A 14262-nucleotide genomic window follows, 5' to 3' on the forward strand; every position below is an offset into this window, starting at 1 on the left:
TGATAAGACACTGTTTGACATACTTAAGTGATATGATGGTTAAGATGGGTCTATGAGACCATTATCGCCCTCTGGTGGGTAGTGAAGCCTTTGATGATGTGTTTTACGATATACTCAATATGTTCGAATTCTTTCCTATACCTTCTGAAAAAGGTATAGGAAATTTAGCGAAAAACACACTTGAACCCATTTTTTCAACACAATCAAAACCTCTAGGTTACTTTCAAGTTTACAACAATTTCCTTTTTAGCCAGCATTCAGTGCATTATTATCTCCTTGATTTCGTTGTGTATTGTACAACTTGACAAGGGAATAATTAAATGGGGCAGCAGATTGTGAACCAATTAAATGTGCATTAATTGACCATTTGACTATTGAATACCTGCTATATATGTCACTCTATGATTTAGTATAACAAACATATATAAATCATTTTGAAATTGATTGGCCAAGTAATCGTCTTAGGTCAATTGGAATAGCTTTTAATTACGGCCATTAAATTCAACAAAAATTCCCCAATTAAATTTGAAGTGGTTAAAATAAAGAATCACTCTTTGTTATTATTGTGGCAAGCCGCAAGCTCAATTTGCTTTGACGATTAATAATGATAATAACAGAGCACACACAAAAACAAACCAACTAACATCCACACATACACACAACCAATAGCTAACAGCCTCAGAGTGGAGTGTGTGTCTTAAGTCTTTTGTTTCTATTTCTCAAACTCATTAAGAGAGCTATGATTGGGTTGGGGTAGTGGTGATGGTGATTGTGATGTTTATGGTGTTGAAGGCGGGAAATTTTAGAGGAAAGAGGAAGAAGTTTTCTTCTACACTGCATTGCAATAATTTGTTGTTATTGTTGTTGTTTTTATTATTCCTCTAGCTGACTTGTATGATGGATGCTTAATTATTTAAGAAACAAGAGAGAATACGAAACAAAAACACTCAAACAAAAACAAAAACACAAAATAGCTGGCTGCTGCGCCATAAACAATGGGGTGCCAGTTGTTAAGCTAAGCGGCTCTAACAACAACAACAATGACGACGACGACGTCGACGACTATGGGATAAGAGTGTAACGTTAAAAAGACAACAATTAAAACCGCTGTTTGAACTTTGGAATGAATGTAGACAAACAAAAGCAAGAATATAACAAAAAAAGAAAACTGAAACAGAAGTTCATACTCCACAATACTCTCAGCTGAGTTGAGTTTAGTTGAGCTAAAAAGGCATTACGTTATCGTCTTAATTTCATTGAACATTTGAACATGGCCTGTGGCTAAATAATATTTTAATTAGAAATTCCCAGAACGAATGGAGAATTATTGGAATTTTATGCATAACCTTTTCCAAATTTTGTTTGCTCTGTGGTGTGAAAATATTTACTTGTGGTTAAAACTCTGGTGGGAATATAAGCAACTTATTTTTCAGTGATGTTGGCGAAATGGGCTCTGGGAATGTCAGCTTGTCTATGAGGCAGTTTCTTTATATTGAAGCTAAACATTAATGGAATTTTGGAATTTTGCGATATAAGGGAAAATTCCTGCTTTTCCTGCCCTATAGAGAGAACATTTTTTCCTTTCGAGTCAATTTTATTACAATTCAACATGTTTAGAAAATGTCAATAAAATTTGGCCTCAATAGTCTCATACATAGCAGCTATATGAAGTAGGGTTTTGGTTCATCCTCGAGGTTGATTCCTTCCAGCATATTCGTCCGCTTTCTCACTTTCAATAATTGTATAGTATTCAGGTTCTCAAGTCGGCTTTATGCCATTTCATTGAAGTTTATTCAGGGATTTTGTCAATCCATACCGAGCTTTGACTTCTTCTTGATCGTCTTCAAAGCCCTCACACCCTGAAAAGTATGAAGTTAATACTTTTGCACCTCTTGGTAACTCCGATCACTGCATTGTTTCAGTATATTTTTCGTATTCTGCTCTTCCTACTGCTTCCTCCCCAGTCCCAAAGCGGTCAATATTTTTGTACAAAATAGCACGTTGGGCTGAGCTCAATGGATTCTTTCAGCATTTTAATTGGAAACTATGGTTGCCCAAAAAGTAATTGCGGATTTTTCATATAGTCGGCGTTGACAAATTTTTTCACAGCTTGTGACTCTGTAATTGCATTCTTTCTTCTGTCAGTTATCAGCTGTTACTTTTAGCTTGCTTTAGAAAGAAAGTGTAAAAAAAGTATATTTGATTAAAGTTCATTCTAAGTCTTATTAAAAATGCATTTACTTTCTTTTAAAAAATCCGCAATTACTTTTTGGGCAACCCAATATGTTTTCTAGATGACGATATAAATGCTGAAATGATTGAGAAGATCATTTTAAATGGAATGAGGGCATTTATTTCAGTTAAGACTATAACGGCTAAATCAGGCGGCAAAAGTTGGTTTGACCACACATACAGAGATGCTGTCAGATCGAAAGAGGCGTCATTCAGGAATTGGCGTTTGGTTGAAAATGCCAATACTGAACTGCTGCGCAAACAGGCAAGATCTTCGTGTGCCAATGTGCCTAGGCGCGAAAAATTTCTTTACGAACAGCGTCTGCTTACTAAGGTTCTTGCTTCTACACGAGGTAGTAAGAGCTTTTGGTTGTTCGTGAAAAGAGTAAAGGGTAATTCTTCACCTATTCCAACTCTTGTTAAGGACGATCAAACGTTCATTGACCCGATTGATAAGGCTAACCTGTTGGCTGATGTATTTGCAGGAAACTCTTCCCTGCCGGATAGCATTCAACCACTCCCCTTAATCGAAAATATATCTGGCGTCATGCCCCAAATATTTTTCGAATTCGTGGAGTGAAAAGGGTTCTTGAGAATCTAAACGTAAATAAATCCCCGGGCCCGGATGGCATATCAACACTTGTCTTACGCAAGAACACGCTCGCTCGTCCATTACGCAATCTTTTCAACCTTGCCTACCGTGCGGAAGTCTTCCTGGCGCGTTGGAAGGAAGGTGAGGCAAATAACCCTGCGAATTATCGGCCAATTGCAAGATGCTCCGCTCTTTCCAAGGTCACGGAGAGCATGGTTAATCACCATCTTGTGAGGTATATAGAGTCTAATGGAGGCCACCGTAGCGCAGAGGTTAGCATGTCCGCCTATGAAGCTGAACGCCAGGGTTCGAATCCTGGCGAGACCAATAAAAAAAAAAATGCTGGCAACATTTCTGAGGTACTATGCCATGTAAAACTACTCTCCCAAGAGGTGTCGCACTGCGGCACGCCGTTCGGACTCGGCTATAAAAAGGAGGGCCCTTATCATTGAGCTTAAAACTTGAATCGGACTGCACTCATTGATATGTGAGAAGCTTGCCCCTGTTCCTTAGTGGAATGTTTATGGGCAAAATTTGCAATTTGCAATGGCCTTCTTAGCCAACTAACAGTACGGGTTCCACAGAAATCGCTCTACAGGCGACCTCATGGCACTTCTGTCGGAACGTTGAAGTCGCTCAATCCACCAGTTTGGTGAGAGTAAGATTGTGACTCTGGATATCTCCAAGGTATTTGATAGGGTCTGACAGGGTGCAATTTTCTCAAACCTTGTCTCATTTGGTGTGGGTAATGGCTTCGTTCGATTTATTTCGAGCTTTCCCAGAGATCGCACTATTCGAGTCGTTATAGATGGGATCTCATCTAATGAGCGCAAATTGACCGCAGGTGTACCCCAAGGCTCTGTTCTATCTCCTTCTCTTTTTCAAATTTTCATCAACGATCTGTTGGGTCAGAGATCGAATCCGATTTATTCATTTGAGGATGACAGTAATCACTGTCATTCGTACTCATTCGACCATAGGCGGAGTCCTCGCGAGATTGAGGACAAGAGGCGGGATATGGATGATATAATCTTTCAGGATTTGCTGGCCATTTCTGAGTGGGGTCGAATGAATCGAGTAGATTTTAATGCACGGAAGACTCAGTGCTGTTGGTTGTCACACAAACGATTCTCATTACGATCATCTTTTTCTATCATCGGTGTAGATGTTGAGCAATCAGAAGCTTTTGATGTTCTGGGCATGAAAATACAAAGGGATGTCCGTTGGGCTAAACATGTATTCGAAGTGTTTAGGCTTCGTTAAGCGGTGTAAGAATTACTTTATTCCGTCTGATCTTCTTCTTCTTCTACACCACTTTCATAAGGCCGAAAATGGAGTACAACTCAGTATGGGCTGGAGCTTTAAAATCATCCCTGGAGCTACTTGACCGTGTACAGAGAAGAGCGATGGCGTTGATTGGAACAGTGGGGTATCCAACTTTATTGCCTCCCTTCATCATCGTCGCAATGTAGGTTGTTTGGCGCTGTTATTTTGGAACTTTCATGGTTTGTGTTCGTCTGATATTCGTCTTCTTATTCCTGATGCAAGGATGTATGTCAGGGATACTAGACATTCAAGGAACTCACACCCGTTTGTAATTGATTGGTCAGCGAACCGCACAATGCATTTATGTGATTAAGACCCTTAATTGGAAGATCGGTCTATATGGCAGCTATATCTAAACATACTCTAATCTGGGTCATGTGCTAGTCGGATGAAGGGAGGCTTAATACAAGTCACTGTGTCAATTTCCAGCGAAATCGAGCAATAAATGCGGCTTTTATGGGCGTGCGATCGGCAGATCGGTCTATATGGCAGCTCTATCTCACTATAGTCCGATCTGAATCATATTTGAGTCGGATGTCGAGAGGCTTTTATCGACTCACTGTTTCAAATTTCAGCGAAATCTGGTAATAATTGCGGCTTTTATGGGCTTATGATCCTTAAATGGCAGATCACTCTATATGACAGCTATTAATATATAAACCTAACTAAACCATATTTGGGTCGGATGTCGGCAGGCCTAAAACTACTCACTGTCTCATATTTCAGCGAAATCGGGTAATAATTGCGGCTTTTATGGGCTTAAGACCCTAAATCGGAAGATCGGTCTATATGGCAGCTATACCTAAATATAGTCCGAACTGAACCATATTTGAGTCATATGTCGGGAGGCTTAGATTTACTCACCTTTTCAAATTTCAGCGATTTCGGGTAATAATTGTGGCTTCTATGGGCTTAAGACCCTAAATCTTCAGATCGTTCTATATGACAGTTATATCCAAATATAGTCCGATTTGAGGCATTCAAGTACCTATCCTGCGTATGGAAGAAACACGAGTCTGTGCAAAATTTCAGCTCAATATCTGAATTTTTAAAGACTGTAGCGTTATTACAAATGACGAACAAACGGACGGTCAGATGGTCAGAAGAACAGACACACTGACATCGCTAAATCGTCTTAGAATTTTACGACGATCAGAAATATATATACTTTGTCGGGTCGGAGATTGATTTTTTGATGTGTTACAAACGGAATGACTAAATGAATATACCCCCTATCCTATGGTGGTGGGTATAAAAAGTTATAGTCGAATTTTTTGGACACCATAAAAGATATCCGGAACACCGAGGCATGGTTTTCGAGCACTTCCAGCAAATAAAAAAAATCTCTGGCTTTCATTGCAGAAAATCTCCGATCGCCGAACTCGTCTTGCAAGAGAAAGAGACGAAAATTATAATTAAAATGATATTCGCCCCAACAGGCAAAAAAAACTTGGTGATGAAAAATTCGGCAGAGCCCGGCAGGAATTCGAATCTGGGCACACGGAACTGCAGCGAGAGCCGTTGCCGTTGTCTAACGTTCGAAGCCATCAATACAATTTCCAAAAGATGCACAGAAGCATGTGTATGCCATGGGAGTAGTGTAATTGGGTAGACAAAAAATCTGCCATAACACAAACAGCGGTAGGTTTGTCGAGCGTGGGTTTTGTGGTATTTATATTAAAGAGGCGTTTGCACAATAAATACGATACAAATACAACATACCAACGTACGGCCATTGATGATTTCACACCTAATATGATTGAAAAAGTCTAACCTAAGACAAAACTCGTCCCATAGTGGTTGGTGTGTATGGTGATCTCTGGCTTTGCTTTTCTATTGCAGAAAAATCTGTGATCATTGAGCTCTTCTCGAAAGAGAAACCAAGGAAAATTTTATAAAATTTTGAAAATCGGACTATAAATGCGCTTTTGGCAGACAGCAAAAAAATTTTTAGGGCCGAGGTGACCGACTTTAAAGGCCCTCCAATGGGCCTCTTGGCCTTTTAGGTCCCTGCACATAATCTGTTGAACACTTCAGCTGTAAAACATGTTCGTATCATTCAAAATGGCAAATGTTTTTCCACTTAGGTGCACAGTGCCTTCTTTTATAGTATATTTTTCCTGGATATGTTTAGGATGGGATAGGCTGGTATGTTCCCCACCCTTTCATTTTCATCCAAATTTTTAGTCAACTCGTTGATACAAATTTGCCTCAGACAACATCGTCCGCATATGTGGTTGTTTAGTACTTTCCTTGTTGTATGTTCCGTTGAAATCGAGCTACTGTCTATTAAAATTGAGATATTGAGCTGAGACTTTTCGCCATTAATTTTTCCACCAAAGCCAGGCTTAATCCGAAGATGGTCTATATGGGATTACAACTTCTCGTATAAATCGATCTACACCTTTAAAGTCTTGGGTCCATACAATAGGTATTTAATACCTAATGTCTCTCAAATTTAGAACAGTAAGTTCAGTTATACCCCTCGTCATTCATGTCATATTTAGAATAAGCCATAATATAGAGCAATCTAAGTTTGGATGTAAGGTATACTTCATTCTTAAAATACTTCATTTCAGCCCGATGTTCTCATGATATCTGATTTAGGGTTGTTTTCGGGGGTGGGGTGGTCCTCCAGAGACTTGGCCCTGAAAAAATATCAGCATCGAGCTCTTCCTCCAAATAGACCCCATATTGCCATTGGTTTAAGTGGAGTTTACACGATGAGACGTCCCCCAAACACATGGCCCCAAAATAGGTTATCAAATTCGTTTTCTAATCTCAAATTCCTTTCATTTGAGCCACATATTGGCATGGTCGAAAAATTTTTACCCTTTTGGGGGTGATTTGGGGAAGGGGTGATGCCCTAAATACATGGTCCTACATTTGGATATGAAATTCGTATTCTACTCCCAAATACCTTTACTTGAGCCCCATATTGCGATGGTCACTAAAAAATTGCTGTTTGTGGGGTATTTTGGGAAAGGGGTAGGCCCCCAGAAAATCGGTCCCGAAAGTGGGTATCAATTCTTGCTCAACCCCCCAATACCTTTTATTTAAGCTCCACATTGACATGGGCGGTAAATATGCCCGATTTAGGGGTGTTTTGCGATTGGGGTGGTCCCCCAAATACTAAGCTCGGAAAATATCTCAGCAACGTGCTCTATTCTCATATAACTATTGGGTTGCCCAAAAAGTAATTGCGGATTTTTTATATAGTCGGCGTTGACAATTTTTTTCACAGCTTGTGACTCTGTAATTGCATTCTTTCTTCTGTCAGTTATCAGCTCTTACTTTTAACTTGCTTTAGAAAAAAAATGTAAAAAAAGTATATTTGATTAAAGTTCATTCTAATTTTTATTAAAAATGCATTTACTTTCTTTTAAAAAATCCGCAATTACTTTTTGTGCAACCCAATGTATATCATTTATTTGAACGCCATATTGCCATTGGCCATAAAAATTGGATATCAAATTCATTTTCTAATCTCTTTTTAATCTCTGGTGGACCCCCAGAGACGTGCTCCCGCATTTGGATATAAGATTCGTATTCTACTCGCAAACACCTTTCATTTGAGTCCCATATTGCCATGGTCGGTAAATATGTCCGATTTAGGGGTGTTTTGGGGGTTGGGGTGGTCCCCCTAACACTTGGTCCGACATTTGGATATCAGATACGTTTTCTTTTCCTAAATACCTTTCATTTGAGTCCCATGTTGTCATGATTTATCTAAATATATGTTTGGTAGGTTTTAGGGTGGGGCGGCCCCCCTAGGTACCCTTTCCGAAATTTGGATACTAAATTTTTATTTTTAGCGTACTATATGAGAGCACGCAAAATTTCGTTTAAATCGCACTACCCATCTCCGAGATCTGGCGTTTCTGAAATTTAGGGCAAGGGGGAGGGTCTTCAGATATCAAAAATGTAGTACCCTATTTTCACCACGGGATCATTATGCACCATCTGTGAAAATTTCAAGAAAATCGGTTCAGCCGTTTCTGAGCCTATAAGGAACACACAAACAAACAAACCTACAAACAAACACAAATTGTTTTTATACCCTCCACCATAAGATGGGGGGTATACTAATTTCGTCGTTCTGTTTGTAACTACTCGAAATATTCGTCTAAGACCCCATAAATTATATATATTCTTGATCGTCGCGACATTTTATGTCGATCTAGCCATGTCCGTCCGTCGGTCTGTCGAAAGCACGCTAACTTCCGAAGGATTAAAGCTAGCCGCTTGAAATTTTGCACAAATACTTGCTATTAGTGTTAGTCGGTCGGTGGGCCATATCGGTCCATATTTTGATATAGCTACCATATAAACCGATCTTGGGTCTTGACTTCTTGAGCCTCTAGAGTGCGCAATTCTTATCCGATTAGAATGAAATTTTGCACGACGTGTTTTGTTTTGATATCGAACAATTGTGCCAAGTATGGTTCAAATCGGTCCATAACCTGATGTAGCTGTCATATGAACCGATCTTGGGTCTTTACTTCTTGAGCCTCTAGAGGGCGCAATTCTTATCCGATTGGAATGAAATTTTGCACGACGTATTTTGTTATGATATCGAACAACTGTGCCAAGTATGGTTCAAATCGGTGCATAACCTGATATAGCTGCCATATTTACCGATCTTGGGTCTTGACTTCTTGAGCCTCTAGAGGGCGCAATTCTTATCCGATTTGGCAGAAATTTTTCATGAAGTATTTTATTCTTACTTTCAACAAATGTGTCAAATAAGGTTCAAATCGGTTCATAACCTGATATAGCTGCCATATAAACCGATCTGGGATCTTGATTTCTTGAGCCTCTAGAGGTCGCAATTATTATCCGATTTGCCTGAAATGTTGTACTACGGATCCTCTTATGACCATCAACATACGTGTTTATTATGATCGGAATCGGTCTATAGCCCAATACAGCTCCCATATAAATCGATCTCTCTATTTTCTTGAGCCCCCAAAGGGTGCAATTCTTATTCGAATTGGCTGACATTTTACCAAGTTCTCCAAAATGTAATTTAATTGTGGTCCAAACCGGACCATATCTTGATATCGCTCTAATAGCAGAGGAAATCTTTTCTTATATACTTTTTGGCTAAGAAGATATGCCGGGAAAAGAACTCGCTAAATACGATCCATGGTGGAGGGTATATAAGATTCGGACCGGCCGAACTTAGCACGCTTTTACTTGTTTATATATAAGATATCCAAATCTAGAGCGATATTTTGCAATTGCCATCGATTTGTATCAATAAAAAGTGTTTTACGCAGAATGACTAGATAAGTATACCCCCATACTACGGTGATGGATATAAAAACAAATCAGTTAAGAGTAAAGTGCAAGCGCATTCCATTGGGAAATCGCCGAATAAATTCACTAACGAAGTGTCCACACAATGTTATCGCCCATTTTACATGGGCGGAACTTTCCGAATTCAATCGGCACTTCCCGAACTCAGCCGAATACTTGTTTGCACATAAACTATCGCAAGTATGGTTCAAATGAGATCATATAAAATAAAATTATTTGTTAAACTAGCCAAATGAATTTCTTGTTATATTGGTTACCCAAAAAGTAATTGCGGATTTTTCATATAGTCGGCGTAGACAAATTTTTTTTTCAGCTTTTGACTCTGTAATTGCATTCTTTCTTCTGTCAGTTATCAGTTGTTACTTTTAGCTCGCTTTAGAAAAAAAGTGTAAAAAAAGTATATTTGATTAAAGTTCATTCTAAGTTTTATTAAAAATGCATTTACTTTCTTTTAAAAAATTACTGCAATTACTTTTTGGGCAACCCAATAGAATGTAAAAGACCTGGACCAACTGATCTACTTGCAATCAAAACTATTGAATTTTGTTTAATAACCTTATTATACCATTTTTTACCATAGCATGTGGATATACTAATTTCGTCATTTTGTTTGTATCATTCTTGATCGTTATGACATTTTAAATCGACCTAGCCATGTCCATCCGTCCGTCCATCTGTCGAAAGCACGCTAATTTTCGATGGAGTTAAGTTAGGCGCTTGAAATTTTGCGCAAAGACTTCGTAGGTCTTTGGGCAGTTGAGATTTTAAATGGGCCATATCGGTCCATGTTTTGATATAGCTGTAGTAAAAATCAATCTTGGGGCACTAGAGGATGCAATTATTACCCGATGTGGGTTTTGTTTTGACTTTCAAAAACTGTGATAAGTATGGTTTAAATCGGTTTATAATCTGGTATAGCTGTCATATAAACCGATGTGGAATTTTTACTTCCTGTGCCTCTAGGGGGCGCAATTGTTATCCGATTTGGCTGAAATTTTCCATAAAGTGTTTTGTCTGGCAACAACTATGCTGAGTACGGTCTAAATCGGTTCATAACCTGATATAGCTGCCATATAAACCGATCTCCCGATATACTTCTTAAGCCTCTAAGCGCAGTTCTTTTCCGATTTGGCTGAAATTGTGTACAACGGCTTGTCCCATGACATGCATGTCAAATATGATCTGAATCGGTCTATAGCCAGATACAGCTCCCATAAAAACCGGTCTTCCGAGCCCCTAGAGGGCTCAATTCCTATTCGAATCAACTGAAATTTTACACAATGACTTCTGCTATGGTCTTAAAAATTCAATTGAATTTTGATTCGAATCGGACCAAAACTTGATATATTGGGTTGCCCAAAAAGTAATTGCGGATTTTTCATATAGTCGGCGTTGACAAATTTTTTCACAGCTTGTGACTCTGTAATTGCATTCTTTCCTCTGTCAGTTATCAGCTGTTACTTTTAGCTTGCTTTAGAAAAAAAAGTGTAAAAAAAGTATATTTGATTAATGTTCATTCCAATTTTTATTAAAAATGCATTTACTTTCTTTTAAAAAATCCGCAATTACTTTTTGGGCAACCCATAGCTCCAATAGCATATCAATTCTTATCCATGATCCTTTGTTTGCCTAAAAACAGTACTGGGAAAAGTACTCGATAAATGCGATCTAATGTAGAGGGTATATAAGATTCGGTCCTGCCGAACTTTACTTGTTTTGTAGCCAAACTTAATTTCCCTTTGTGATTAGACTCGAGAGTAATGCATGATTTTAAAATCCATCATTTCGGTTAATTATTTTTCTCGTTTTTTTTTTCAGACCAATTTGACCTTGATTTGTTGCTTGGCAGTAGAATCACGCAAATATTTTGTCCATAGCTTTTGTTGAAATTATTTTTTAAAAGAAAAAAAAAAGAGTATTTACCAAATGTATGTTTGTTGATGTTCTTTGGAAAATTACTATAATTTGTTTAGATTTGTGCTACACAAAATGTAGAATAATTGCCAACATTGTTGCCATCATCCTCAGTGAAGAGTCGTCGCAGATACACGCTTGCCATTTTTAGTAAGCTGCGAAAATATTTAACTTGTGGGAATATTTTTGAACATTTTTTTTTCTTAATTTCGAAAAAAGTTCAAAACACTTTATTCCACGAAAACGAAATTGAAATTTTTTTTGTTTTTGTTTCCTATTTAGATTTAATAATAACACAATTATTTGGTTTTTCTTTGGCCATCACTTTACATTAGATTTTCGTTTCGTTATGGGGTTTTTAACTTTTAGTCGTTTTTTTTTTTGGTGTTTTTGTATGTTTTTTAGTTCTTTTTTGTTTTGAACCGCTTGACGTGCACGTCCAGCACGTCTTGACTTGTTTGCTTACATTCGTTAACTGATTTCCAGCAAAACTCTCAGGTGCTATTGTAAAAGCATTGCGTTTTCCAACTCTTGTTTTCCATGAGTACCAGTAATGCAAAGCTTTGCTAAGCCAAGCTTTTGCTATTTGTGGCCTCTCTCTTCCTCTCTCTCTCTCTCCAATTGTTGGCTTAAACCCATCTCCCGGTTTTGTTTCTCATGATGTCATATCGGCCAGACAAACAACCGCATTGCTGTTAGTTGGCCATGCTGTTTTTTTGTTTTTGTACTTTTAGCCATTTGTTTTGGTATTTTTATCTCATCCGTCTGGTATGTGTTAACAAGTTTCAACTATTTACTCCATTGTTTGTATTTCCTCTTAGACCCTGTGCTATAATTTTAATTTTTGTTATTTTATTGGTTAACTAGTTGGTTTTTGCTATTTTGTTTATTTCTTACTCTTCTTCATAGCTGTTTTCTTCGATTCGGTTTCGTAGCGTCGTAATTGTTTGTTTATATGCTTGATTCTCTTTTGGCCATGTGTTTTGCGGTTGAGCTTGTTTAGCCGCCTTTTTGCAGTTGCCTGACAGTGTTAGTGAAAACATATGGGTGTTTGCACCTTTTTTTTGTGAGATATCAGAAAATTACTGTGAAAAATTTGAGTACTTGATATGGGCCATTCTCATCCAATTGGCCTAAAATAGCCATGAACCAAATGTCTAATGTCAGTCAATTCTGTTTGAATTTTGAACTCTGACAAAATCTTGCAGAGTTATTTCCGAAGCTTCTGAAGGAAGTTTTATTTCGACAGCTCGGAGCTGATTCCGAACGATGCTTGTTCGAAGGAATTTTTTTTCAGATAGTTCTGAGAGAATTCTGAATCAAGGATGAACTCCGATTCTGAACGATTTCTGTTCTGCTTGTTCGAAGGAATTTGTTTCAGATAGTTCTGAGAGAATTCTAAACGAAGTACGAACTCCGACTCTGAACGACTTCTGTTCTGCCTGTTTGAAGGAATGGTTTTCCGACAGTTCTGAGAGAATTCTGAACGAAGTACGAACTCCGACTCTGAACGACTTCTGTTCTGCCTGTTTGAAGGAATGGTTTTCCGACAGTTTTGAGAGAATTCTGAACGAAGTATGAACTCCGACTCCGCAGGTCGGTGGAAACGGCCCTTCACGAGGTTGTACAGGAGGTCGAGATGTCTCTCCGACAGAAGGAGTAAACTTTGGCGGCCTTCTTGGGTATTGAGGGGGCCTTCAATACTGTGGAGATAGGATCGATATTCACCTCTCTGGACCGCCCACAATGTCCCAATCCACCACATAATCTCCCAGTGGACAAATAATATGCAGGATTATTAATGCGAACTTGGGAGATTGTATTGTCAGAAGGCGGTTGACCAGAGGAACACCCCAAGGAGTGGTGTTATCGCCGATTCTATGGAACCTCGTGATTAATGAAATCCAGATGGATGTCGGTGTGGGCGGCATGAGGATTATCGCTTATGCGAGGCAGGTTTCAGTCGACGATCGGCGAGATCATGGAAGGGTTGAGGACCAACCCAGGGAAGACGGAGCTGGTGGTCTTCATGCGTAGATATAAGATACCGAAGTTCAGACTCCCATCCATGGATGTGGTCACCCTGCTGGAAGAACACTGAGGAAAGAAGACACTGCCATACGGCGAATTTTTTTTATATATATAGTGAGACCAGTACTGAGCTATGGAGCACTGGCGTGATGGAATGCCGTAGGGAAGGGGACGCGTGCGAGGGAGTTCGAGAAGGTCCAAAGACGGCGATGCTGGATATGCAACCCATTGAGGCCTATATTTGGAACTGCGCCGCCGCGCTTACGCGTAGATATAAGATAACGAAGTTCATTCTCCCGTCCTTGGACTGGGACACCCTGCGGCTGTCGAAGGAGGCGAAGTACCAAGGCCTCGAAACTGTCCTGGAAGAGGAACATCGAAGAAAAAAGCTGTAAGGCACTGTGCGTTTTTTACTCCTGAGAAGGATGTTCGGTGGAAAGTGGGGGGTAACTCCAAAGATGATTTATTGGATATATACGGCCATCGTGAGACCAGTACTGAGCTATGGAGCACTGGTATGGTGGAATGCCACAGAGAAGAGGACGAGTGCAAGGTAGTTCGAGAAAGTCCAAAGACTGGCCTGCGTCGGGGTCACAGAGGCACTGAGATCTGCACCGCAGGCAGGCCTGGAGCCGATGCTGGATATGCAGGCCATTGAGGCCTATATTCGGAACTATGCCGCCAGGGTCAGCATAGTTCCGCGCATATATAAGATAACGAAGCTCAGACTCCCGTCCTTAGACGGGGTCAACCTGCGGCTGTCGAAGGAGGCGATGTACCTAGTCACAGTCCTCGATTTGAAACTGTCCTGGAAGAGGAACACCGAGGAAAGAAGCCGTAAGGCA

The 14262-nt window shown here is 39.4% G+C and overlaps 1 protein-coding gene across 3 annotated transcripts in view; it reads right to left on the reverse strand.

Annotated features, from left to right (window-relative positions):
- The window catches only part of LOC106088583 (filamin-C), a 231617-nt gene extending 219759 nt beyond the window's left edge, over window positions 1–11858 (reverse strand). For all 3 annotated transcript variants that reach the window (XM_013254171.2, XM_013254168.2, XM_013254173.2), the window contains exon 1: window positions 11717–11858. The gene's annotated coding sequence lies outside the window, so the exon portion shown is untranslated. The remainder of the gene's footprint in view (window positions 1–11716) is intronic.
- Window positions 11859–14262: the final 2404 nt, after the last annotated feature.

This window comes from Stomoxys calcitrans, chromosome 5 (assembly GCF_963082655.1).
Source record: "Stomoxys calcitrans chromosome 5, idStoCalc2.1, whole genome shotgun sequence".
NCBI classification, from domain to species: domain Eukaryota; kingdom Metazoa; phylum Arthropoda; class Insecta; order Diptera; family Muscidae; genus Stomoxys; species Stomoxys calcitrans.